At 40.3% G+C, this 23,850-nt stretch overlaps 1 long non-coding RNA gene across 1 annotated transcript in view; it reads left to right on the top strand.

Annotated features, from left to right (window-relative positions):
* Nucleotides 1-11,078: 11,078 nt before the first annotated feature.
* The window catches only part of LOC115079528, a 28,064-nt gene continuing 15,292 nt past the window's right edge, over nt 11,079-23,850 (top strand). Inside the window, exons 1-3 of the long non-coding RNA XR_003853312.1 lie at nt 11,079-11,341; nt 20,963-21,054; nt 21,163-21,300. This is a non-coding gene — a long non-coding RNA (uncharacterized LOC115079528). The remainder of the gene's footprint in view (nt 11,342-20,962; nt 21,055-21,162; nt 21,301-23,850) is intronic.

The following is a 23,850-nucleotide window of genomic DNA, read 5'->3' as shown; positions in this document are numbered from 1 at the left end:
TGGTCTCAATCACTGGGGGTCAATATTCAAAAGATTACATGTAAAACAGATTAAAAATATCCCCCATGTAATCAGTTTAATCTGTGCACACACACTCACTGTGTGCAAAACTTTTAGCTAGTTAAAAAGGATGCTGGGTGGTCTCTTCAAATTTAGCTGCTTAGTTCAAATTCATCACTAGGTGACTATATTTGTGTGGACAACTTTGTCTGCATAAGTGGGTACTGTAAAGCTAAATGCACAACTTTTGTGTGGTTACACTGAACCAAAATATTTTGCTGCACACTTAACCAGCGAACTGCAGTTGACCATCCGGAAAAAAGTTAACTGGTTAATTTTGTCTGCTCTTCTGCCACTCAATGTCAACCTCAAAGGCTCTGTCCTCATTCTGTGTCTATGGTGGGGGGGGGGGGGGGGGAAAGGCTGAGTGAATCAGTCACTTTGCCTCCCCTCTCTCTGCCCCCTTTCTTCTCCACACACAATATTAGGTTCCATATTAGGAGTTACCACCCAGGAAAAGATCTAGGTATCATACTTTAAAATCGTCAGCTCAGTGTGCTGTAGCAGTCAAAAAAGCAAACAATGGGCTGGATTTTCTAAGTTCGCAGAACTTAGAAAATCTGGTGGTCACAGGGGGCGGTCCTGCACTAGACGGCAGTGATCGCACCGCCACTGTGCGATCGCTGCTGGCATCGCACCAAATAACTACACCATAAAAGGTGTAGTTATTGGGCGTGAAATAGGCATTGAAAAGGCATATTTCACTGTCCGCGCCGTCCTCGCAGAGTTGGCCCTGGTGACGCCACGACGACTCCTCTTCCGGGGATGACTTCGCCCCGATGTAGGTAGCTCAGGCGTGCGCTGCCTTCGCTAGCTATTGCAGGCTTGTGCTGTTAGCACAAGCCTGCGATAGCCTTAGAAAATAAGGCCCAATGTTAGGAATTATTAGGAAGGGAATGGTTAATAAAACGGAAAATGTCATAATGCCTCTGTATCGCTCCATGGTGAGACCGCACCTTGAATACTGTGTACAATTCTGGTCGCCGCATCTCAAAAAAGATATAATCGTGATGGAGAAGATACAGAGAAGGGCAACCAAAATGATAGAGGGAATGGAACAGCTCCCCTATGAGGAAAGGCTGAAGAGGTTAGGGCTGTTCAGCTTGGAGAAGAGACAGCTGAGGGGGGATATGATAGAGGTCTTTAAGATCATGAGAGGTCTTGAACGAGTAGATGTGAATCAGCTATTTACTCTTTCAGATAATAGAAGACTTGTGTACCACGCAACACAGACAGGTTCTTCTATGGCCCGGTAGGATATAAAGTTCATTAAAAAGTCATGTAATCTGGTAGGTTTGGCAAAATGATCAGGAGGTTTGTGAATACTTGCAGGTGGGGAAAGACTGGCTGAATTTAGCTTGCTCTCTGGTGGGGATCATTTTGTTTCTTTCTGGTTATGGCTGTTGGCATTAGTTAAATAGCCTGACTGCATGCACATGTGCATGCAATTTTAAGTGGATGCGCACTTATGCAATCAAAGGCCACTTCTACTGCATAAGTGGGAGGATTTTTTTAGACACGTGCGCTGACGCCATTCCCAGTTTTCACAGTTCATTCCCAGTTCACATAGGTAAGGGATAGGACTTCCAAACACCCCTAGTTTAAAAGCCTCCTTTCTCCCCTGTTAGATTAACGGGGTTTTAGGGGTTGGGACTATCTTTATTTTATTACTTACCCGTCCTGCAGAGTAGAAGTAAAATTACATTTCCGGTTTTGGAAATTTTCATTTGTGCACGCAGCAGGAAATACGCGCATTCTCAGGCAGCTTTTAAAATCTGCTTGGAGTCCGCTGGCCAGACATTCACCTATTTCTTGTTTGTGGCACACATTGGGCTTTTAAAATTCACCTTTTAATATGCATCACATTTACAATTTTTCTGTTGAATTGTTTGTCTTTTTGTGAATTTGGGTGCTCTTTTTTTGTTCGGGAAGGCGATTAACAAATGCTGTAAATAAATTAAATCAGCTAAAGGCATCAGTGTATTGATAGTCCTGTGCTCTCATGATCAGGAACAGTATGGATTGGCCATTAATTCAACTTTTGAACCACTTTAATTTTGCTGCATTCGTTCTATTGAATACATTTGCAGAGATTGGGGAATCTTTTGAACATGAAGTTCACTGCCTGATTTTCATGATGCTCCAGCTTGTTCATTGGGATATTCGCAAAAAATATTCCTCCTGCATTTTGTGTACTTTCTACAAAGTTTTTGCTTTTTAGTTGAACTTAAATACTATTCACCAAAATATATGTCCAGGGGACATTTGAACAATTTCTTCTCACTTATTTCATCAAATTGATTTCTGCCCAAATTTTGAATAACTGCTCCCAAAAGCATTTTTGAAAAACACACCCTTTAGACAGTAGTTCTGAAGCCTTACCTTAAGGCAACTTACGGCAGAAGCAACTGAACACCAAGAGCTAGAAAACTATTCAGTCCTTTTTCATGTGGCACCCCCTCTCCCGCACAGGGGACTTCACCCCACAGCCAACAACTTCACATCAGCCAATCAGATTGTCTGATTCAACTTATGAAGCCCCTCTCCGAGAGTGATTCATGCAGACTGAAAAGGTTTTGAATCAGTCCCTTGTTATTTTACCTTGCAAATGAAACTGAAACCAGAAAGGAAAAGGGATATGTTAATGGGTTTGTGTGTTCTCCAACTGCTGACTTGAATTATTTAAAACAATTGGTAACACAATTGCTTTCACTTTAATCCCATAATAGCCTCCTATATGGTACAAGACTGTGGAACTATCCTGTACTGTGAGCTGTAAAGAGAATACTTCTCCCTGGAAGGATGAGGATCATGGCATCAACACTGCAAAAGCATTGCATAGCTACAGAGCCATTAAACATCACTCATAGCTCAAAGTCATATTTCACTTGGACCAAACGTGGCAGGTTTGAAACGTAATGCCATAACAAAAGCAAGGAACTCAAAGAATGTTTTAACTTTGTACAGGTTTAAAAAAAAAAAAGGAAACATGAATTTCAAATATTTGACTCCTCGCCTTCCCAGTCCAGGGTCCAAACCCAGGACTTCATCATGCATGACCTCTGAAGCACAGGGGGATCATAACGTTTTGAGAGTTTACTACTATTTAACTTTATTGAAATATGTTTCACAATTTTCATTATCCGAGAAAGGATGATTGTGTTGTGTCACAGCACACATGATTCTAAAAAAAAACAAAAACATATTTTGTTTTGTATTTATTCTTTTAGTTATTTCCAAATTTATATAAGCAGGGACAGATGTAAAATTGGCTCAATAATAAGCATTATCGTATCAGTTAATTTTTATTCTATAGAAAATGAAGCTCGCAGGATCAGAATTTTTTGTTTTTGCTTAGTGAGGTATGAGCTAAGCATGAAGGTCAGAACACAATTAAGTTAGTTTAAACTGACACTCTAGTAATAAAAGCATTGCAGTGAATAGAAAGATCAGGAGGGTATGTCTAGGAGCTTATGCCATTAGTCAACCTGATGGCTATTCTCAGTTCACGAGAGAACCATCCTGTCTTAGTTTTACAGTGTTAGTTTTACAGTATAGATGTAAATATGCAGGAAAAATGTAGTATTTACCCATAGCCTGAGTAGATTTTACTTAAAAGTCATAGAAAAGCCGCATATAAGCAAACTGAAAGCCATAGGGGTGGATTTTCAAAGGGTTATGCGTGTATATTACGCCTGTAACCCCGAAAACTCGCTCCTGCACATGCCGAGCCTATTTTGCATAGGGCTTGAAAAAAGGGGCGGAGTGGGGTGGGCCGGGGGTGTGGCCAGAGGCCTGAGATATGCCTGAGATAGTTGCATACCATAGAGGCAGTGCATGCAAATCTGTTTCCTGCATATTCATTGTGGGTATCCGGAAACGTTAACTGGCTAAGAATGTCCTAAGGACTGGGTTGAGAACCCCTGCCCTGCCCTTCAGTGATTAGCTACTGAAGACGCACTCTAAAATTAACACGTACGTGCATGTAAAGGAACATTAGATGGAAATTCGGTTTAGGCAGGCAAGTGAGACATTGCATGATCTGCTCTTTTAAGTGCTGTGTAGCCCAGCGCTCCCCTAAGGTGCACAATTTTACAACTGCCACAGATCAGGTGTTACCTTTTTAGTATATGTCGCTCTGATTATTTGGAGGGAAGCAGGGTATTAGGTTAAATAAATGTAGCTAAAGGGTTCCGCTACCAGCAAACAATGTGGCTGAAAGATGAAGGAGATGTACAAGAGATAATACAGAAAAGATGTATCCACAAGCCCTTCAGCTGATGTACATCTTCCTGCACTTCTCAATGGGAAAGAAAAAAAAAAGGTGCCAAAAGCACTCATTAGATTTTCCTACACAAATCCACATTTGGAAGCAGAGCTTTATAAGAGCTCGCACAGTGTAAAAGGGTGCATGCACATTTTACAGTAAGATTTTGCAAATGCGCCCTCGTCAAATTGCTTTGAAAATCCTTGGGTAATTGGCCGAGTGTCTTAGGCGTTGACTCATGGAAAGTTACACCTCCTCTCAGGAGGGCGGTACTTATGTGTGTACGTTTACATCAGACTTTTTATTGTAAAAAAAAGTTATGCTCTGAAGTGCCGACTGTGCCCCAGCTCTGCCACCAGAACCCCTTGCAGTGGGCATAAAAAGTGTGCGCGAGACTGGTTCCGCCCGTAGTGTAATATGAACTGAGCCCTGCTCGGTTTTACAACAGCCAAACAAATCATTCAGAATGCAGCGGTGAGGCTGCTCCCAGGGATGTATTACGCCAGCATTGAAGTCTCCACATTGGCTTCCAGTTGAATGGCGGGTAAAGTGCAAACTAGGCACGCTAGTCCGTAAACTTTTGCTGAACAACCAAATTGTTGCTTGGAGTAGTGAATTACTCAGAGTGTATTGTTCCAGTGCAGGCTTTGCGCTCAGTCAGAAGAGGGCTTCTTGAGGTACCTTCCTTTAGACTGGTTCATCTGACAGAGACCCAAGATCGTGCTTTTTCCGTTGTGGGCCCGGTGTTATGGAACACTTTTCCAGAATAGCTGCGTCTGATGTCAGAAGCAAAACAATTTAAGAAATTGCTGAAGACATTACTCTTCTAAAAGGCATTTGGGATAGAGGTAACATGAAGACTGTTAATTCTGTATTTTTTTCTGCTTATTAATTTGTTTTTATAGTTTTAGTTATTTATTTCTAAGGCCTTATTAGTTTATTTTGTTTAGTTTACTTGTTTTTATGCTTAAGACTATTATATTATTTATCTATTTTAGTTTTAAGTTGATTAGTTTTAAAATATTATGGCTGGCAATCCGGTTATGTTCAGTGGCTGATACTTATCTGGATAAGTCACTTATCTTGCTATCTGAATAGCCAGATAGTCAGTGGATGGATCAGGGGGGCACAACTTAACCAGATAAGTAGCGATATTCACTTTTAGCTGGATAAGTTAGATCCAGCTAAGTTAGACCTCATCTTTGGCAGGTCTGACTTATCTATTTAACTTAACCAGCTAAGTAGCGCTTTCAATGCAGATATTCAGTGAAATAGCCATGCTCTTGTAATTGAGCCAGATAACTTATATACCTGGATAGCTTCAGTACTGACCTCCTTGTATGTACTCTTGGAATCTGCTATGAACAATATAATATGCAGAATAGAAATTTTTGATAAATAAATAAACCCCATAAGGACACACTGAACAAAAGTTTGCCACATAAGTGTTTTTCAAACTGAGAAGGCAATGAACTAAACTGTGAATGGCTCTGTAAGCATGATATTGCATGGAAAAAGGGCAAATAGTGCACCTAGTTGTGTGTACAAATTTAAATGTGTGCTATTTAATGCTTTTCCAATGGAATGCTGAATTTCCAATGCTGTTCACAAAAATTGTGCAAAATCAATAATAAGCTGAAGAATCATACAAATCAGTTCATTATCGATTTTGGCATAGCAAAATTTCATTAGAAAATCACACTAAGTGGTGACTTTCTGAAAACTTTAATTACACCTCAGCAAGGTGTAGTTAAGGTTTTTTGCAATCAAGTCTGATTTTGCATGGGCAACCGCAAACTAAATCCCTTAAGAACATAAGAAGTGCCATATTGGATCAGCCCAAGGTCCCTATCACCCTATCTCCGGCAGTGCCCAAATCAGGTCACAAGTACCTGGCAGATCCCAAAAAGTAGATCCATTTCCTGTTACTCACTCCCAGGGAGAACAATGGCTTTCTTTAGGCTCCCTGGCTAATAATGTGTTATGGACTTTTCCTCCAGGAATCAGTCCAAACCTCTTTTAAACCCCGCTCTGCTAGTGTCATGGCCTCTGACAACAGATTCCACAGCTATTTAGCATATTTTTGCATCTCATTACCACATTAGCATGAGTTAGCATTCATGCAAAATCTAAGTTAGTAAAATAAAGTTAAATGCCTACATTAGCTAATGCAGATATTTAATATACATTAATGCTTGCATTGACATTAGTTCAGTTTAGTACACTGGCCCATTAGCACTCTGAATGTTATGTGACACTTTAGCGTGCACATTCCAATTTTTAGCAAGCACAGAGACTACACAATTTTAGCATGAGCTTTAGTGTATAGGCCCCTTTGTATCTCTAAGGAAAATATTGAGGGCATGTGACCTTTAGAATGAAACTTTGACCAGCCTGCGGCTGCCATGTCAAAGCTCCCTGGTTCTAATGCACAATTGTGTCTTGCACATCCCAAGTCAGCTGGGGCTTGGAATGCTATGGAGGCGGGGTTTACAGGCCCCCCCCCCCCCCCCCGGGCGGGGAGGGAGTCATGGCATGGCTTAAGGGTGATAGCCAGATTTGGAGTCCATGATTTCAGGACTCTGAAAAGCCTCATGGTGCATGGCTCCCCCCCGGCCCAGGACCATCACAGAAATGTTGAGACTGCATAATGTTGCAGAGTTTGCCCTGTACATTTATTTATTTATTTATTTATACAAACATTTTTATATACCGGCATTAGTTGTGGACATCATGTCGGTTTACAGTAAACAGGTTAAGTTTGGAAAATTACATTTTAACAGGGAAGTCAAAACTGGGAGAGGGGGTAACAAAAGGCAGCTGAGAAAGACAGGATAACAAAACGAAGTTCCTCGAAGTGAGGAGAGGGAGTATAACAAAACATAGCTCCTCAATATGAGGAAAAGGAGTAGACGTAATGTGGTCTACTTTGGCACGGATTGATGGCTTTTTATTCTGGGTAAGCCTCTGAGCACAACTGATGATGAGTGGCTCTCTTTGCCGTTTCTTATTTATTCCTGTTTCTAGCCCGCTTGTAACACACCAGGCGAGCTAGGTGGGAAGCGGAATGACAGCGTTGCAGCAGGGTTGCCTCTGGTGCAAACGGTTCTCTTGTTCAGGTGTTTCTTGAAGCAGGTAGGAGTGTGAACGCAACCGTACTTTTACCAGCCCTGTCACGTTTTCCTTCATTCTAAAATGGGTTTAGAAGCCAGTCTCACCGACAAAAAAATAAACCAAAAAACAAAGCTGATGGTCGCATTCGGTGATCGCTGCTTCCCCCTCGGCTCTCAGAGCAGTTGACAGGCGCTGTTAATGCTCCACCTTGCGCGCAGAAATAAATTGTTGGTTTGGAAATCTGGCCTGCAGTCGCCCCCTTTCCTCAAATGAAAACGAACAATACTGCACAGAGGGAAAACTGATTTCACAGGAATTTCACTGCAGAAGGGAAGTGTAAATTTAATTTTCGCTTTCTGGTCTTGGCTCAACTTTTTAATTAAATTCAACTTACGGTCCAAGAAATTTACACTGAAAGAGCAAACTGCAAAATAGCAAAAAAAAAAAAAAAAGACAAAATGTCTACAGTGAAAATGAGCCGCTTTTCTGTATTGTCAGACTGTTAAATATCATTGCATTTCTTCAAAGCTATCTTTGATACAGACTTGCCAGCTACCAGCATGATTACTTGTATTTAACTCATACCTTTTCAAGCTGAGTTGCTTTCGAGTTGGTATTTCTGCTTGACACTGTGCCTCATTGGTAAGTATCTTTCTTATCGCAGTCATTCATGTGCGTTTTGCTGTAATTTCATAATGCTCATGAGGCCTACCATCTTTTATTTATTTATTCATATTTAGCTCCTGCCTTTTCATTGGTAGCCCCAGGCGAGTTACATATAGTTACAGTGGTTATTTCCCTGTTGCTTACAGACTAAGGAGCTAATTTTCAAAGGAGTTACGCATGTAAAAGTAACAGACCATCGTAGCAATTTTTAAAATCCCATGTAGGCGCTTAGGGTCTGAGTTAAAAAAAAGTGTTTACATGCTTAAAACTGGGTTTGACACATCTGCATGCAATTTTGAAGATGGCTATAATATATGCCATTGAGTTGTCCACAGGATATTCACATGTCTGGGCACTTTGAGCTGAATTTTAAAAGCCCAATGCGCGCCATTGATTAGGGAATGCACGAAGAGGTTGGGCTCTCGTGCGCCAAGCAGCTTTTTAAAGCTGCTGAGATATGCATGCATCTCCTGCAGCGGGCTCATGGGCGGGGCTTGGGTATTTCAGGACGTGAACCTAAGATGTGCGTGTAAATACCGACGGCTTTGGATGCCGTGTAAGCTAAAATTTAAAGAAAACTAGGCAGATCTGCAGAGTTTTTTAAGGACCGGGGCCAGCTGGAGGGAGTGAAGGCTATCAAAGCACAGAGTGTTGGAGGACCTACCTCTAAACTGGGGATGAACTGGTAAAACTGGAAACGGCATCAGCACATCCATTTTAAAATTCCCCAGTTTACGTGGGATTTGTGTGCACCCGTTTAAAATTTGATGCACATGTGCGTGCAACTAGATTATTTTATTTCATGCACATGTATGTTACAAAATGGCCATGGACCAACGTGTGCGCATACACGCTGGTTTGAAAGTTACTGTCCCCATGCACATAAATGGCTTTTGAAAATTGCTTCAACACTATGTTACATTTACACATGGAACTCCTTTTAAAATTCCCTCCATAAAGTGCACTTACACGAGTAAATCCTATGGACAAGTCAATGGCATATATTGTAGCAATTTTCAAAAGCCCACTTACACGGGTAAAGTGCATTTACACATGTAAAACCTAGTTTTAAGTTTGTAAATCCTTTTGAAAATTACCCCCTTAAGGGGTACATGAAGCAATGAAAAGGGAAGTGACTTGCCAGAGGTCACAAGATGTGGCTTCCCTGGTTCTCAGCCTCTCCAGCCCGCTCTATTTACAAGGCTATGCCTGCACTTAAGGAAATAAGAAGCAGATTTGTGATGTTTAAAGTCATTTTTAAGGTTCCTTGTTTGTTTTCCTCTTTAAAGAGGCATTTTCTCTAATAATGCTCTTTCCACCAACTTGCTGAGTCAAAACATTTTAGGGTAGATTTTAAAACATGCACGATTTTATAACATGCGTGCGCATATTATAAAATCAGGGGTCGGCGTGCACAAGGAGGTGCACAATTGTGCACCTTGCAGATGCCAAGCCCGCGCTGAGCCGCGCTGCCTTCCCCTGTTCCCTCCCAGGCCGCTCCAAAATCAAAGCAGCCTCAGAGGGAACTTCCTTACCCCCGTACCCCACCTTGCCTTCCATTCCCCTACCTCCCCCACCCTTTCCCCCCTACCTTTTTCTTTTTTTTTTTTAATTCTGTTGCAAAACTTACTTCAGCCCTGGGGCCAGCTGCTGGCACGCGATCCCCGGCACAGCAGCCTTGCGGAGGCCTCTGGCCACGCCCCACCCCACCACACCCTGCCCCCTTCCTGCCCCTTTAGTAAAGCCCCGGGACTTGCGCGCGTCCCCAGGCCTTTTGAAAATAGGCCCGGCGCGCGTAACCCTTTGAAAATCCGGCCTTTTGGTTTTCACCAACCACGATCACTGAGAGTTTCCACAGTCTTTTCCAAGACACCTAACCATGGATCCTGCCTAGAGATCTTTGGGTAGGCTCAGGTTTTTCCTCCCTGCTTTATGAAATAGAAGTTGTTTATAGATTTCTTGTTTTGAATGTGGTTTTGCTATGTCAAATAAGCCCAGCTCCTGGAACTACTATGCCTCAGCCATGGGTTATAGCAGGTTAAAGAAATGACGATATTTTCTAACATACATCTGACTTGTTACATCTTTCTTTCACAATCTAAATATGATTTCTGTTAAGATTATTCAATTTCTGTGCTAAATCATAACTTGTACAAGTATTGTGAAGGTTTATAAATTTTAGACATGCATGAAGAAAAACCCTTTTGTGAATTTCATGAGAATATAAGTTTTGCCATGCTGGGTCAGACAAAAGGTCCATCAAGCCCAATATCCTGTTTCCGACTGTGGTCAATCCATGTCACAAGAACTTGGCAGAATCTTTAAATTCAATTGATTCCATGCAGCTTATCCCAGGGACAAGCAGTGGATTTTCCCCATGTGCACCTTAATAATGGTTTATGGGCTTTTCTTCCAAGAACTTGTCCAAATGTTTTTTAAACCCAGCTACCCTAACAGATTTTACCACATCCTCCAATAATGAATCCCAGAGTTTAATTATGTGTAGAGTAAAAAAAGGTATTTTCTCATTATTCTCTTAAATGTATCACCTAGTAACTTCACTGCATGCTCCCTTGTCTTTGTATTTTTTTTAAAGCGTAAACAACCAATTTGTGTTTAGCCATTCCAATCCACTCATTATTTTATAGACCTCTATCTCCCCTCAGCTGTCTTTTCTCCACGCTGGAGTCCTAACCTCTTTAGCCTTTCTTCATAGGAGAATTGTTGCATCCCCTTTATCATTTTGGTCATCCTTCTCTGTACCTTTTCTAATTCTGCTATATCTCTATATCTTTTTTGAAATGTGGTGACCAGAACTGCACATTCAAGGTGCAGTCATATTAAAAAAGGCAGGTAAAAAGGCCAAATAAATAAAATAATAAATAAATACACATCCTCTTGCTGACTTTTTTTTTCAGATGCTTGAATAGAAAGGCTTCTCTTATCATGACTGGGATATAATCTTACCCAGCTATAATCTTTCAGGAAGCATGGAGTAGGTGGAAAAGTGAGAGGAGCAGCAGGTTCCATAAAATGCAGAAGGCGTGACAAGAAGGAGGTGCTATGATGGATTACCTGAAAGGAGTTGACTTGTCCATCTCCTTTGACTGTTGCTCCAGAAGGACACAGATAGTGGCGATGGTCCAGAGAGAGGGCTGCCAAAGTGGTACAAGATCTGCACCAAAAGCCCTAGGAGAAACTGAAGAGTCTAAATATATATCTACCCTAGAGGAGGTAAGAAGCAGGAAAGATATGATGGGGGCATTTAAATACCTGAAATGTATTAATGATGCAGAGGAGGTAAGACTACTTTTTTTCAATTGAAGGGAGATTGTAAATAAAAGGGACCTGATATGAATGCATGAAACACACCCCCCTGGAGTGAATGGTGGAGGGTAAACAGTAATGGACTTTAAGAGGGCCTGGATTAAGCACAGAGGATCCTTAATTGCAAAAAGGAGAGAACAAGAGCATTACCTAGTGGTACTTAGAGGAAGGAGGCTCAATATTCAGGCAGGGGCCATGCTGGTATTGCAAGCAGTGATGTACTTCCATTTGAAACAAAACAGGAAATTGTGCTCCCACTGCAAAAATTTAAAATTTCTGGGTTCGCTGGGCCTCCCATCCCCAAGATACCTATGGTTGGTATTTAAAGTCCAAAGAACAGGAGTGAGCCACAGTTGTCCTGCCCTGCTAGGTCAATATTTTAAAATGGCTCTGGTGGGCCCTGACGTTGGTGCCATTTTGTTGTATGGCCATACAACAAAATGTGTATAAAACAAAATGGCACTAACCTCAGGCCCAGCTGGCACCATTTTGAAATAACGATTTGGCAGGGCAAGAGCTAGAGGGATCACTCGTGCCACATTTGGACTTTGGCATGACAACAAGGGGATAAGAAGCATCTGGGGGGAGCAGGCAGGAGGTCTTGAATTATTTTGTTTATGAAGCACTGTTTTTTTCCAGCAGGAGATGTGATCCTATTTCGTTTTTGGTTTTTTTTTGTTTGTGTTGCATTTTTTATATTTGTATTTATTTTGTTTCAAATAAATAAACTAAACCACTAACAAAACAAAACCCCACAATGAAATGAAAAATTGTAAGTACACCGCCCTAACTGCAAGCTATTTAGATTATTACAAAGTTTGTGCATAGACAGGATGAGAGGGGTGCTGAGTGTGAACTAGGTGGGGAATCTTGGAAGCAGATGGCAAAAATTGTGCTGGATAAGAGGAAATCTTACAAGTGATCATGTTGTACTGCCGCAGCTGGGATATATCCTTGCAGTGTAGACAGGAGTAACTGGGCAAACTGGATGGTGTGGCTGGTCTTTTTTTTTTTTTTGCCTTATCTGCTGTTTCACTATGTTAATAGCTGTAGTACAGCAAGAGATGCTCCGCAGCATAAGATTTGTTGGTGTACCTGGGGATTTTTCAATTAAGTTTTAATTGTTCCCTTAGAAAAATAACATTTCAGATATCTATAGGCTCTTCAGTAAGAGTAAAAACTTTTTAATCAGTGTAAATACTGACAACCTTCCAATGACATTTAGGACTTCCTTCAGTAAGGGATTTTGTCATTGGCATAAAACAGAAGAAATTCCTTAGTGATTAAGGTCCTTTGTGGTTTGCAGAAACATCAGCACATGTGAGGAAATATCAGGGTCTGTGTCATTGTAACCTGAAACAGCATATCCAGATGTTATTTCTATTAACTGTGCATTCATAAGACAATTAGCTAAATATTTCTTCATTATGAGAAGCTTGCTTATAATCAGGGGTCCAATCTATTAACCCATGGTATTTTCCAGGGGTTAGTGACCCATTTTCATGGAAGTTTGTAGAGAACACAATTGGATTCCATAGCAAACTTTTGAGATAACTATACCTATTTGAGGTGTATTTTATTTATTTGAATTTAATATAATACCTGTAAAAAGTTATCCAGCTGGTTAATAATAAGCATATATAATGATCTTATCTTTTATGTGAAAGCAGACCTGAGAAGCTTTTTTTTTGTGTGCATGTTATTGCTGAATTCAGCATTATTAAACTGTTTTACATGATTTTACATTGCAGCAGCTTATTTAATTTTTTTTTTTGGATTATTGGAGGAACCAGGGATTCATTTAGTTTGAATTGAACTGAACCAATCTGAAAATGGGCTTTTTCAGTTCAGATTCCTTATTTGTTTCAAACAAATGAGCATCCATATTAAATACATTTGTGTTTGCTGGACAGGTATCTAAGAGATGAGAATATTCTCGTCCTTCATTCCACCTTAACAATCACCATAGAACAGATACGTGTTACTCTGCCAATACTAGCATTTTAACCTCTGGTAAAAAAAACACCATCCAAACTGGCAACAACAAAAAAACCCCCCAAAAAAACAAACCCCAGCAACAAAGAATGTATAAAATTTAAATCAATCCAACAAATTAAATGAACGCTGCCAGGGAATTCTTTGACTAGATCAATTTCGTACTGTTGTGCAAAAGGGATGGTATAACCAAACCACTGCAAATTCTGATTTCTCTCTTGCTCACAACATTCACAGTGTGCTTGACACTTCAGCTAGCGCCAATCGACCTTCAGGTACAGCATGTTATTACTGCAGCACCTAAGTGACACCTTCCTTCATACAGTGCTCTACCCATGGCTACTTAGCATATCCGACGAAGTCAGTGATTTATGGCCCACGGTGATGAGAACACTGATATGCTTACCAGCTGCCTGTTACGTTATGTGGCTTTATTTCTGATTTATATTCCCAGTTTCTGGATTACACTCGGGTATTTCCTTGCCTGAGATGCATCAGTCCATTTCAATGGATTCCTTTACTGATGTAGCACTTGTAAATATTTCCTGTACACGCAAAACATTGTGATAGCAGAAATTGGTCACCTGGAATTTCCAGAATTTTTCTCATCTAAAAGAGGGCTTTTGTGGTCTTGATTGATCACGTACATTATTTTCTTTAGATGATTCTTCCACTGGCATAATGACAATGCATCACAGCCTCCAAAAATTCAAGGGGTTTTTTTTTAATGTTTTTATTTTCACAGAATATATTCCTGTTTAAGTAAGATATACATCTGCAACTAATAACAAGACTATAACAAAATTGCACTTCCAAATCTGAGTCATCCCCCTCACCACACACTCCCCCTAACAAAGTGACCTTGAGGATCTGTTTGTATGGGTGTGCAAACAAAAAAAAAAAAATAGGTAGAGAAGAAAACTCTCTAAGACAGAGTGTTCATTCCTGATAGCATAAGGGTTCCTCTCCAATGGGATGCAGAAAAATAACGAGCACTTGGAATCATCATTAGCTCCCTGTAGAAGCACCATAGTAGTTTTAACTAGATCTTCCAGCAGCTTTCCCTATTAAAATCCTAAAAAGCACCAGACTGCAATGACAGTTCTTGTTTACGTTCATCCATGCTTCTACAGGTTGGAATTCCCCTGCAGTAAAAACCATGCTGGGAATGGTGCCTCAGTGCTGGTTTATTAATAAATATTCCCTGACACGATAATACTGCAGGCATAAACAAACAGGTAAACTTCAATTAAACATTCACGGCACAGCTTAAATCCAGAACCCCCACCCATCAGTTCCAGGTCAGTTTCCACAGAAATCCATCTTTATGAACAAACATAGCCAAAACTTTCACATCAGTATATTTAGGGAGAAGGGCTCACGGGGCCTTTGAACGGGATCCCAGACCGTCACTTGGCCTCCTAGCTGTAATGGTTAGCCAGCCATGCATGCCACACCTCTGCCATCCTGCACTCACCCCAGGGACGCTGCCATGCCTCAGTCTTCCTCCCGGCACTTCACACAAAGGCATCCCCGTGGGGTATTTAAACCCCTGCTAAGCCTCCAGCCAATGCCTCGGCAACAGGTTCTCCTGCCTTGCCACAGTGCATGTTGTTCCCGACCCTGCCTTTACTCCAGCTCCTGCTCCCACCTCCTGACCTTTCCTCCGCTTTGGTTCCTGTCCCTGCCTGCCAGCCCAGCCTTCCTTCCCTTGCCCTGAGCTCAGCCTTGTTTTCCTTCTCTCGCTCCTCTTTGACTCTGTTCCCTGGCCTTGCACCTCTCTCTCTGCTTCCTTGCCCTTCAGACTGATCTCTTGTGCCTGACCCCCACCTGCTTCTTTGACTTTGTCTGCATGCAGCCTGCCCCCATCCTCTGCTTGTCTCAACACTGCCTGCCCGGACTCCTGCGTGGCACAGTCTACACTTATATGCTATAGATATTAGTAGAAGGTGAACATATATATATATATATATGGACTGTTGGTGTTCACAAACACTATTATACAATACCAACTCCAATCCTCATACTATGATGTAATATACAATGGATAAACCTCGCTCATTCAAGGATTAAGACTTTGAAGGAATGACCATCATAATAAGCTTCATCGTTTAGCTTAACACTTCAAGACTTGGCCTTATGTTTAATCATTGGTCATTAAAGTTCAATATTTTTCAAGTATTTTTCTTTGCAAAAATTCAATAAAAATGTGTACTTTTGAAACTTCATGTGATTAAATAAAAGTACTTATCTTTTCTGTGCAAATTTTCAAAGTTGCCAACACCCTGCTTTATAATTCCAACATCCTATTTTTTTACGACTCCTGCGATGGTATACCCGACATGGGACCGTGTTTTGGACTGCTGTCCTTTTTCAAGAGCTTTTTAATATTAGTTGCTCTCATGCATAATGGCGATACGGCATTTTTTGTTGGTATCACTTATATGCTGCCAGTCCTGACTATTGCCTGGTACTTGATCTAGCCGATATAGCTTGCTCTGACCCTTGGCCTGCCTCTGCTCATTGGGACCCCACCTAAGTCTTGCTGGCCCCCAAACTCAAGGGCTCAACCTGTGGGGAATGGGGTTGGTACACGTGAAGGCTAGCCTTCATTCCCAAGATTGACTGCCTACTGATGGTGTAGGCCTAGTGGGTTAAATTTACTAGGCAGTACCAATCACGCCTCAGTGTAATGCTCACCAATCATAACACTAGCCATCTAAATGATAACACCTTCTTGGTGTCCCAGCATACCTTGCGAATCTCATGAGGACTAATATGGATCCTCAGGGGCGGGACAATAGATCAGATTTTCTCAGAATTATTCTGTGCCTCAGCATACAGCTCACTAGCCATGAACTGGCTGAACCCCATTTCAAGATCAGCTGTAACACTTTTTGCCTTAACATCCCCATTTTTGTGGGTATTTCATTCATGTCAATAAAAAATAAGTGTTGGGCCTTAGACAATGTGACTCATCGGAGTAGGCACATGCCACTCATACCAAAGGGAAGTTTCAAGTCTGAAGAAATGTAAATAATACCTTCATGACAGACATCGGAGGTGGAAGATTAAAGGAACAACTGCCTGGGAAAGCTAATAACAACTGCAGAGATTTACCATAATAATCAAGTTATGAGCACAGAATCCCCTATATCTATACTAACTGCTAATGCACATTTTAATAAATGTAACCTGAAGAAAAAGTAAGGTTATCTGCTAGCTTTGTATTTTCTTTGATCATATTATAAAATATAGCATATTACAGTTTCTGCAAGATTTTTGTATAAACATTTTCTCCAATTTCTTCTATAAAAGATATCTTTCAAAGTAGTTCTCACGTCCCTTATGTTTAACATGCCCACATGCTATTTTCAATTATTTATCACACGTGTTTTAAATCATGCCACTAAGCAGAGCTCACTTCTAGACACATTTTTTAATTTCTTGTGAAGAGCATTTTTCAAGTCCAATTAGCCCCTCTTAATCAGCATCTGTTTGCTTTCAGAACTAGAAGCCTGGAAGTGACAAAGGCATAGGACAGTTTGCTTAAGGCACAATCTTTGAGGACATAAAATAAAATGCAAGGCAGTTATCCTTGGTCACCCATGTCACAATCCTTAGTTTTGGCCTTCGAGGTTGCATCAGACTCCATTCTTCAAAAATATCCATCTTCCCAAACAAAGCATTTATTCTATGATGTCAACAGAGAAAGGAAAGCCAAGTTATCCCAGAGGAAATCTTCCATAGGGTTGGCATCCCCAACATGCAGGGGAGGAAATAACATGGATGGCAGATAATGACCAAAATGGGTCATCCATCTGCCCAGCAAGATGTTTAGGGTCATAATAAAGTTCCGTGAAGATTACCCTAAGGTTAAGGAGGCCCCATGTAAGCCGTAAAAGCTCACGCGCCTCTCCCCTTTTCAACATTTTGCCTGTATGCATACTAAGGATAAGGAGGCGCCATCTAAGTCATACAAGCAAGGGATGGGCTGACCTCCCCGCTCTCAGTTTTACTTATTCATTCTTTCTTGTTGTGCACAGAGGGCCTCCTCGGGCCATAGAGGCGCGTGAGCAGACTGACTCTGCTCTAATCGCCACCACGAGTGAACTCGATCAAATTTCATTGAAGTAATGTTGACAGACAGATAGCTAAACCATGCGTTAACTGTAAGATAGACCCAAATAGATCCCTTAAATTAGGGCTTCCCAAACCTGTCCTGGAGACCCCACAGCCAGTCAGGTTTTTAGAATATCCAACATGAATATGCATGAGATAAATTTGCATATATGGAGTCTCCATGGATAGGCTTGAGAAGCCCTGCCTTAAATGTACCACTGACTGATTGTAACTACTGCTCTGGGTAGGTTACATCCATACCTTCTGTTTAGGGTTGTATCTGCCGCTCCATGCAGGTTATCCCTGGGCAGTAATATTACACCAAAAATTACCACAGTTACCCCGCTTCTTCATTCCCATCCTCTAGCCACCAGAAAGCATCTGTGTTTATCCTACGCTCTGCCACCATTTTTGTCTTCACCACCTCTTCCAGGACAGCATTACAGATACCCACCGCCTTTTCTGGGAAAAAGTATTTCATGCTGCTATTTCTGTGTCTACCGCTTTGAAAGCTCTACAACTTCCTTTCCATCGGAAATAGTTTGGAGGTAATTTTAAAATGAGTTACACATGTAAATATAACATACTATCATAGCAATTTTATGCATGTAAAGTGCACTTAGACATGAAAATCCTATGGACAATTCACTGGAATATATTGTAGCAATTTTCAAAAGCCCACTTACACGAGTACTAATTTTAAACATGTAAATGCTTTTTAAAATCATTAGATTCTTGTGCATTATTAATACCTTTAGGTATTTAATGTCTGCATTATATCATCCCTGTCTCTCCTCTCCTCTAGGGTATACATATTTAAATCCTTCAGTTTCATTTCATATGGTTTTTGGTGCAGACCCTGCACCATTTTTGGTTGCCTTTCTCTGGTCTACTTCTATCCTATTCCTATCCTTTTTGAGATACGGCCTCCAGAATGGAATGTAATACTCCAGGTGAGGCCTCACCCAAGGACTAGTACATCTCCTTTTTTTTTCTGCTGGTTATGCCGCTCTCAGTGCAGCCCAGTATCCCTCTGACTCTAGTCACCGTGTCGCATTGTTTGGCTACCTTCAGGATCATCATACACTATCTCCCTGCATCGCGTACAGCTATGCACATCAATATCTTGGACCCCCCCACTCCCATCACGTATAGCTCCTTTGGATTTTTGCACTCATATGCATGGCTCTGCACACTTCTTGGCACTGAATCCTAGCTGCTAAGCCTTTGACCACTCCTTCTTAGATCATTTCTCTTTTTTTTTTTTTTTTTTAGAGTATCCGCTCTGTTGTAGATCTTAGTCTTATCCACAAAAAAACCCCAAACTTTTCCTTCTAACCCCTCCACAGTATCCCTCATAAAGATACTCCGCTGATATTTGTGGGTGCTTGGAGTTGGGGGACATGGTGTTCATTCTCATATCAGATTAAAAGTCTTTCCTTAATGCCAAGCCAGTGTCTTGGATCAAACTTTCTACCTCTGTAGTTGCTTCAGTCTACTCTAGAGAAATATCTATTTGCTAGGCATGTTTTTGCTAAGTGGTTTACATAATTGATATGATGCAAGTTTTCTATTGGTTTTAATGAGGTCCATATTCAAAAGCCATTTAGACGGATAACTCAAAAGTTATTTGTCTAAATGGCATAAATGGCAAATGCAGCCATTTACATGGCTAAATTTATTGCCAGATAACTACTATAGCCGGATAAAAAGGGGGCGTTACTGGAATATTCCGGAGAGGAGTTGAGTTACCCAGCTAACTTAGCCAAATATCGAATACATCCAGATAAGTTTTATGATATGTTATTATATATATTATTAACTGTAAACCATTTTGATGAACTTTTTGTTTAAAAGTGGTGGTATACAGTATAAACCTTTTTAAATAAATAAATAAAATCTGGCCTTGTGTGTCCGGATAATTTGCTACTTACCCAGATATCTTCAAAAGACATCCAGGTAAGGAGCATTTTTGTCCCTCCAAAAAAGATCAAGAATGAAAGGGTCCTATGGCCTGATATTTTCTCTCCCCACCTATCAAGCCCTATCAGGCCGTGCATCCCCCACCCCATATCTCTAAATGTGCTGGAGCCGCCGACCTCCCGCAAGACAGAAAGTGGATAATTTTAAGCAAGTATATTCAGCGGGATGTTTATCCCGCTGAATATCGAGGACAAGTTATCCGGCTAACCAAATAACTTGTCCACTAAATGGCCTATTGAATGTTGGCCTCACTATGTCCCATTTATACAATCTCCCGCCCATTTTCTCTCAGGACTCTGCTATAAAGAGTGCTTTTCTGGTCAACAAATTTAAAAGAAAATAAACCAATGGAAGATTATGCCTCAAGCTATATCTGTTGCTAATTGATTGTAGAAAGTAAGTTTTGTATCTTGTAGTGAGGTATTTAATCGTGGTGAGTGTGACCCCATGCATGGTATCTACTTTCCTAGGTTATTCAGTGCCATTTTTCAAATACTTTCACAGTAATGAGCATTCATTCTACACTAGTCTGTTTTGGTTGTTGATGTGCTTGAAATTCTCATAAAACCTACAACGAGTAGCTAACAAACTATTATTTACTGTTGAGTAATAAAATAGACACGAAACATGACAGTAAACCAGACTCTACGTACAGCAGTTCCACGCACTGCCATACAAAGAAAGTTTTCTGTACCTTGCTCTTCTCAATAATATCTCCCATTAGTATCTGAGGTTACACTTTGCACTTCAGTACTCGTTGAAAAGAAAATTATCACAAGCTGCCTCTTAAAGACCTTGCTTTCACTTACATGCATCCTCTCAGTGAAGAACCAGCACCCACCACCGGTTTAAAAGGTTTCCAGTTTTCACAGAACTACTGTCTAGAGATAAGTCACCTGAATACTGCTAGGACCCAACCTTTGGGGCTTCATTGAAACATAGTGATCAGATATAGCCACTGCGTTCTTTCTGGGGGAGAAAAAAGCTCCCGGGGCCAGAAGCTTGCGTTGCCTTAAAGATTTCTCTCAAAAGCTTGCTATGGAACTTACTTGCATCCTTTCCAAACTCTCCTGGAAACGGGCCGCTAATTCTTGGAAAATGCCATGGGTTAGCAAATTGCCCTCCCTGATTACATGCAGGCTCCTCAGTAATGAAAAAAAACATTTAGCAGGATGCATGGTTTTGCTTTGGTTGGGTTTTTTTGTTTCGTTTTGGGGTTTGTTTGTTTTTTTGAGGGACCACAGGGCAAATCAAGCAGGAAGAGGAAAAAGGCACCAGTACTCAGTACCAGCAAGTACCCCCTGGAAATTAAAAAAAAAAATAAAATAGCCCTGGATATAGCTGTCAACAAAAACATAGGAATTTGTCAGTTGTCTGTTTTCCTACCCTTTATATCGTTGATAAAAGCTTATATTACTTCTTCAACAGGTTATAGTGTGAATAGCTGCAGCTGTCATATGTTTTCTTCCATGAAGCAAAATCTGTTTTCAAGTGACTTTATCAATATTACAGGATCTAAGGTAAAATTTGTATTTTTCTTTTATTATTTAAGATTTTCAGGACAGGCATTTCTTAACGTTTCTTTTCTACTGACTTTCTCTTATTTCACTTTTTTTTTTTTTCCAAAGAGGAAGAGGATGCAACAGGAGGAGCTGATCATTTTCAGACATTAAAGCAATCATGGGGAATGTCAAGTCTTCTTCCTCATTTGACTCACCAAGGATCATAAACACCTTTCTAATGTCTGGGGCTGAAGGTGTTCTCAGGTGGATATCTTTCTACTTTGTAAAGAAGAGTTTGGCTTCTGAGATCAGAGCATTGCAGCTGATAAGCATATTATTTTGTATAGGATACCCAGCTGCTAGGGATGCGCTTCCACTGAAATGGGAAATGTTAACAAAATTTCCCATTTTGTTTTTAAAATGAAGCAAAAAGTGAACGAAATAGCTTTTGTTTCCCTTCGTTTTTGTTTTCTGAAATAATGTCTGTAACCCTTCCCCCACTGAAGAAAAGAAACACCTCCCACGCTCTTCCCTTTAAGTCCCCAGCCTCTCTCAAGCCCATCTCATCCCAAGAAGCCTTTAAAATCTTCATGGGGCAGAAGTGGTCCCTGGTCGCTCCTGCCACTATATCGTATGGCACTGGCAAACAAAGGCCAGCACCGTTATTGCTTTATTCTGTACAAAATGGTGCCAACCTGAGTCTGGATATCCCCCCATCTTCAGACCACCTTACTCTGTAGTTGAAAATGTCTTCATGGGGCAGGACTGGCAAAACGAGGCTGGTGCCATTGTTCATTTTTTCCATATGAAATGGCAATAACCGGGTTCAGGCCAGTGTCATCTTGTACAGCAAAACTTAACAATGGCACCCACTTCGGACTGCCAGCCTCATTTCTAGCAGTGGCAGGGATTACTCCTGCCCTGTGAGGACATTTTTAGCTACAAGGTAAGAAGGTCCAGAGGGGGGGGGGGGGTGGAATCCAGGAATATATTTTTTAATGAAGCAAATGAAAATATACAAATGTTATTAGTCTTTCACTTCATTTTAAAAATGAATTGAAAATAAATTTGTTAAAATATTCCATTTTGTTAAAAAAAAATGAAGATTTCTACTAATCATAGAGAAGAATGCCCCCTAAAAAAGTAATGTACCTGAGGTCAGCATAGATTATTAATAAGAGTGCTATAGTCATGACTCATGACAAAAGCTTTAGGCTATCTATAGAACCCTAAATTTAGAGCCAACAGACACATGCAAATGACATTAGAATTTCATTTAATTCTTGGGTTTCCAAAAACTGACATTTCTAGTTTTAGGCCCCATATGTCAAGTTTGGCTTTGTCAAGAAGCCAAGTCTTGCTCATTGCAAAGCAACTGATTGCCTAGATACACTCATGCTGGCAATACAGACCTTAGCACTAGAAAAGAAAGAGCAGTAATGTGGAACAGAATTAGCCACAAAATTAAGAGGGCTTTATTTTTTTTTTTTTTAGCAATATTTTCTTTGTAATGCTATTCTTACTCTGTGATACCAGCTGGTGGTCTCATCACCATAGCTTTGTAAGAAGGTAGTGGTACTGGGTTGCAAGAATAATATAGAATCAGATTTTTATATAGATGCTAGGGCTGCGTATTCAATTTGACACAAATGGGAAAACACAGTGAACGAGTCAATTTTCGGTTCAGTTCGAGACAGCTGAACGAAAGGTTACTCTCCACGAAAAAATCCAAATCCTTTTCAGCTCATTGAGTTTCGGTCCTAATAAAATCCTTGGGGAAAGCAAAGCAATACATTTTTTTTTACTCCAAGCCAGACAGAGCTATTTGGAGATAGGACAAGAAAAGACCAGTCATGTTTCAGCAATTTTCCCAACCAGCCTATCCTACCTGTCATGGGACAGGAGGCGATATCCTTTTGTGGACTGCAAACTGGTTAAAAGACAGGAAACAGAGAGTAGGATTAAATGGTCTGTTTTCTCAGTGGAAAAATGTTAACTGCAGAGTGTCTCAGGGATCTCTACTTGGACTGGTGCTTTTTAATATATATATATATATAAATGATTTGGAAAGGGTATGATGAATGAGTTGATCAAATTTGTAGATGACACAAAATTATACACAGTAGTTAAATCACAAGTGGATTGCGATAAATTGCAGGAAAACCTTGTGAGACTGGAAGATTGGATGTCCATATGGCAGATGAAATATTTATTTTATTTATTTATTTAAAAACTTTTCTATACTGTCGTTTAGTAATGCAACATCACAACGGTTTACAGTTAGGCACGAAATAGGTTTGGTTTGGTTTTTAAATTATCCATAGGGTGCCAATATTTTACAGATACATAGTTCAATAATATACTCTAAATGGGAAATGGGTTGTAATTACTATTTATATGATTATTAGGATAATCATATATGTTTATACTGTCATGTTATAATGTGGAAAAGTGCAAGGTGATGCAGTCTTAGCATATTATAAACTTTGATGTATTTAACCTAAATGATTGCACTATTTGAGGATATGTAAATAAATAAATAAATAAATAAATGTTTTAAAACAAAATATTAAAAAAAAAAACTACACACTTTTCTCATGAGGTGGTGGAAAAATGCTTGGCCAAACTCCTTGTTGTGTTTAGATATTTAACTGTTTAATGAATACCATAATAATGTTTAATTTCATGAAGGGCCTATTTCATCTTTTTCCACATCACTAACCTCAGTGAATCAGGCCCAAAAATTGCTGATATATATATAAATATTTATATAATTGTCTTCTTGCACCTATACAAACTGGTTTAGCCACAAAA

The sequence above is a fragment of the Rhinatrema bivittatum genome, chromosome 17, assembly GCF_901001135.1.
Source record: "Rhinatrema bivittatum chromosome 17, aRhiBiv1.1, whole genome shotgun sequence".
NCBI classification, from domain to species: Eukaryota; Metazoa; Chordata; class Amphibia; order Gymnophiona; family Rhinatrematidae; genus Rhinatrema; species Rhinatrema bivittatum.
The sequence above is the reverse complement of the archived record's forward strand: the minus strand, read 5'-3'. Positions and strand labels throughout refer to the sequence as shown.